The sequence below is a fragment of the Suricata suricatta genome, chromosome 5 (assembly GCF_006229205.1).
Source record: "Suricata suricatta isolate VVHF042 chromosome 5, meerkat_22Aug2017_6uvM2_HiC, whole genome shotgun sequence".
NCBI classification, from domain to species: Eukaryota; Metazoa; Chordata; class Mammalia; order Carnivora; family Herpestidae; genus Suricata; species Suricata suricatta.
The window spans coordinates 49,344,927-49,350,029 of NC_043704.1; the positions used below are offsets into that span (position 1 = coordinate 49,344,927).

A 5,103-nucleotide genomic window follows, 5' to 3' on the forward strand; every position below is an offset into this window, starting at 1 on the left:
TTCCTCATTTTGGCAGACTAGTTCTAAAAGTGGGACTCCCCTATGTTATGCTTCATTATTATAAAAAACACATCACACAATAATCAAAAACTGCACATGAAAAAATTTAAAAACACTTTAATTGGAATGTTAGGGACCTATAAGTTGCCTTTCAGTTCATAGGCCATGGAACCATGAGAAGCTTCAAACAAATCTGATGGGGAGGATATATGTCTTCTAAATACCATGACTTGGACAAACTAGCAAGGTGAGATATTGATATTGTCCCTTTTGGAGAGGGGACTGCGTTCTTCATAGATATTTAGGTGGCCAAAGTGGCAGTGATAGAGACTGCTTTGGCTCATCTTTCTCAGTAACGGAAATTAGAAATTTAGCTGGGTACTTTTCCTGCCTGGATAGATTTTATTTACAAGTCTTTCTTGCAGGAAGATGTGGTTAGAAGGTTGTGAAAGTTTGGTGTTGGATTTAAAGAAAGCATTTCATTCATCCCCATGGGCTACCTCTTTTGCCTTTCTCCCTCCTTCTTTGAGCCTACAAGTCAGATATGATGACTGGAGCTGAGAACATCCATCTTGAACCAGAAGGAGATATATTTGCTGATGAATGAGGATCCAGGATGTTAGCAGCCTTGCTCCTGCCTACCTGTAAGCCTCTTTTTCATATAAATGGAGAAATCTTCTATTTTTTAAGTTTATTTATTTATTTTGAGGGAGAGAAAGTGAGCAAGGAAGGGGCAGAGAGAGAGGGAGAGAATTCCAAGCACGTTTGTGCTGTCAGCATGGAGCCTGACACAGGGCTTGATCCCATGAACCCATGAGATCATGACCTGAGCCAAAACCAAGAGTCAGATGCTTAACTGACTGAGCCACCCGGGAACCCCAAAACAATCTTGTGTATTATTTAAGCTATCACAATTTTGGATTTTCCTACTATATACAGCTGAACTTAATTGAAACTGATACAGAAGTCAAGTGATATAATGCTAAAATAGTCCCTCAACCTGTGATTGCTCTTCCAAGGGAGGATTAGGGACATACTGCCTGGCATCCTCCATAGTTATTGGGTACACTGAGATTTATAGAAGATAATTGGGCCTGAAAACATCATAGCTTCCTGTGGTGCAGCCACATCACACTCTTTCTAAAAGAAATTCCATGAAGCTCCATAGTGATGCAAGTTTCCTCTTGTATTAGTGTAGAATATTTACTGGACATTAAACATTTGGATACTTACTAGGAATTTGTGTGATGGAGAGCAAAATAACATCACTCACTACTTTTCTGTTGCCAGTGTAACAAATAACCACAAACTCCGTGGCTTAATACAACACAGATTTATTCTTCTATAGTTCCAGAGATCAGAAGTTCAAAATGAGTCTTTCAAGGCTGAAATCAAGACGTCAGCAAAGCTGATTTCTTCTCGCAGCTCCAGGGGAAGAACCCCTTTCTTGTCTCTCCCAGCTTCTAGATGCTGTTGACATTTCTTGGCTTGTGGCCACATCATCTCAATCTCTGTTTCTGTTGTCACATTGCCCTTTCCTCTGTCTCTGACTCCTGTATCTCTCTTGTAAGGATCATTATAGGTACATCAAGCTCACAGCGATAAACTAGAATGATCTCTCCATCTCAAGATACTTAATCAAATCTGGAAAGTAACTTTTGCCATATAAGGTAGCAGATGGTCCAAAGTTCCAGGTTTTCAGATGTGGACACATTTGGGAGGCTGTTATTCAGGCTACCACACTCACTTAGACATCTTGATTTAGAAATCATCCAGGAAGTGTTTTTTCTAATGTAAAAGCAACAGAAAGTATTAGAATAGGCTACTTTTAAAAAGACAACTTCTATAAATTAAAAGCTACTATTAAAATGTTAAAAGGCAAAAACTATTTGCTGAAAATATGACAGGCAAGGTGATAAGAATTTGATATAGTCAATATACACACTATTAAATTTTAAAAACAATAAGAAAGCCATTGATTCCAGTATCTTGAAAGCACTTAATTTCACATGAATAACAACTCACAAATGTGAAACACCCCACAATCTATTCATCCTCATGAAGCATAAAAACACAGAACAAATTGAATGTTGTACTTTTAAAGTTATGATGATCGTAATAAGGTATTTCTAATGGTAACGAAATAGTTAACTGGATCTGGACAGTCTCATAACTCGTTTCTAGGAAGGTACATTGGTCTTTGAAGTTGTATAGTACTGGATATAAAGAATCCTAGAAATGTTTGTATCTTCAGTATTCCACTTTGGGGAAATCATCCAAAATGTAGCAGAGCCAAAGTGTTTGTCTTTATGTGAAAAATTGGAAAAACCTAAATGTCCTGTAATAGGAAAATGGCTAAATAGCCCTGTAATTATAATATTTCATATTATTCAGCTATTTAAATATATGTTACTTGGGGCACCTGGGCGGCCCAGTTGTTTAAGCAACCAACTTTGGCTCAGGTCATGATCTTGTGGTTCATGAGTTCAAGCCCTGTAATGGGCTCTGTGCTGACAGCTCAGAGTCTGGAGCTGCTTCGGATTCTGTGTCTCTCTCTCTTGGCTTCTCCCTCACTCATACTCTGTCTCCTCTCTCTCAAAAATAAATTTTAAAAAAACATTAAAAAATTTTTTAATGTTAAATATATGTTACCAGAGTGTTTTTTTTTCTAAATCAGCTGGAGAAATGCTTGTGATGGGCCAGGCAGTGCAATCATGCCAGGCAGCTGAGCAGACCACTAAAAATCTGCTCATGCCTCCCTGGACTTTCTGAGTTTGCTTTCAAACCATTATGTTGTACAATTGAGAACACAGTTGACCTTTGAACAGCATGGGTTTGAATTGAGCAGTTTCACTTACACATTTTTTTTTTCAATTATTATTTTAGAAAATGTTTTGAAGATTAGCAATAATTTGAAAAACCTTGCAGATGAACTCCATAGCCTAGAACTATAGAAAAAATTAGGAAAAAAGTATGTCATAAATGCATAGATAGTAGTCTAGTTTATTATTTACTACCATACTATACACTAATATACATAAAATATACACAAAATACAGAAAGTTAAAAGTTAACAGATCCCACACACACACTTAATGGACTGCATATGGCGGCATGTGCAGTTGAGAGAAATGTAAACAAACATAGACATATATTAAATTGTAATTGCATAAAATGTACCATAGTACATTCTGTAGTGCTGTAATCATTTCATAGCCACCTCCTCTTGCTACTACAGTGATCTTGAGTATTGCCAGTATCCACTGAAAATGCCCGGTGAGATTAACCATCTCTGTGTGAGCAGTTCCTCTCTCTGGCAAATTGTAGATCACAGTAAAAAGATCTCTCCTGGCTCTCGCTATTAATATTTAAGTTTGGGGAACATCAAAAGTTATTTTCAGATTTTCACTGTGTGGGCGGTCGGCACCCCTACGTTGTTCAAGGGTCAGTTGCGTAATAAAGTTGGGTTTATTAACACGGACTAATCAATATTAAAGGGATAAATGACTGAAAGGTAGTCAGTTACCTTTGGCACGGCTCTATCAGATGTTAAAATATGAATACTGCACTTCCAGACCAGTGGCTGAATGGCAACTGGTTGCTACCTCTAGCCCTCAAGTAGTCCCTGCTCATCTGATGTCCTGGGACCCTTCCTCTCATTTTGGACTTCCTAATTGTTGAGCAAGTAAGATGACTGGTGCAGTTGGGGCCTTCAGAAAGCTTTCCTGGCTCTGTGGCCGGCATGCAATCTGACTGGTACCATACTGGTTCTTAAATGTGTATGTATTTCCCTTCAGGACAGACTACTTCCAAATTATTTCTTTAACCTTACTCCAAACCAAGCTAATTCCATAGTATTTTGTTTCAAATTACTGTTTACTTCATCTGCATTTTCCTCCCCTCATAAAGCCGTATAAATAAGAAGAGGACTCGTGAAGACAAATGTGAGTGAGCATGAGCAGTGAAGCTCTGAAAAAGCCTTTCACTTTTTTTTGAAGGGGGGGTCAAATTCCCACATCCTCTTAGCTACCATCACAGTTATAATTGAAAATAATGTGACTTTTGCATGTTTCTGTTTCTTTTCTATGCCTGTGTTTTCTCTATTTTCTCCATGATTTGGCTGATTTTTACAGTTTCTCTGGAATTGACTGATTTAATCCGGCTATTTTTACTAACTAGCTGTCATGCCTTCCTACCTTCTAAAAAGATTCCCCCATATGAAGATTACTACCACTGAACAAGCAGAAAGGGGCAGCAAAATACGAAATTGTATATTCCATGTTGTCTTAACTATGCAAAAGTAACATGTTAGAATGGGTTCTCCGAATGCAGGCTCCAAACTGTGCGAGGATTATATTAGGAGAAATGCCTGTGAGAAGTGGGGAGGTACGAGAGAACAATGGGGAGATGGGAGAAAGACCACAAAGCAATCCTGATCCATAGTGATGAGGAGCAGGAAGTAGGTTAGGGGAAAGTATCCTAGACTAATCTGAACTCTAATAAAGTTTGCCAAAGCTATAAGGGAGGCCTTTAGCCAAAGTCTGTCCTGCAGTAGTCCCGTGTTGGGGCTCATCCAGCCAGAAGTGCTGTGTGGCCTTTGGGACCCTGCTTCCCCTACTTGAAAATGTGTGCGCTTGACTGCTTGACCTAAGTGGATCAGAGACTGGGGTTAGTTCTCCTATTAATCATGCCACTTGGTAATCATGGTTTCAGTAACTGGGCAGATTTTCTGATTGAAACTTCCTCCTTAGTTACGGGCACCTTACTCACAGACTATTGTTTAAGCCTTTAAGAAAAATAACCTTGTCATAAGGTTCGGTTAATAATATCACTATGTACTTGAAACAAACCCCTGCTCATGTATTTTGAGTGATGAATTATGTTTTTTGATCTTCTGTACTGTGCCTCGTTTCTATTTTGATTTTCTGTTTTTGCTACCACGGAAATAATAATTTTTCTGGAAGTAACAAACAATGTAATCATTAGAAAAATGATGTAATCACCTATGGTATATAAGACAGCAAGTTTCACAGTAAAGTGTGGTCTCTTCCACCATTCATGTTGTCTGTGTTCTTTCTTATAGATATTTCGCCGACACCAACC

At 38.4% G+C, this 5,103-nt stretch overlaps 1 long non-coding RNA gene across 1 annotated transcript in view; it reads right to left on the minus strand.

Moving 5' to 3' along the window:
- Nucleotides 1-1,318: 1,318 nt before the first annotated feature.
- Nucleotides 1,319-5,103, minus strand: part of LOC115291679 — a 30,722-nt gene continuing 26,937 nt past the window's right edge. The window contains exon 2 of the long non-coding RNA XR_003908617.1: nucleotides 1,319-1,788. This is a non-coding gene — a long non-coding RNA (uncharacterized LOC115291679). The remainder of the gene's footprint in view (nucleotides 1,789-5,103) is intronic.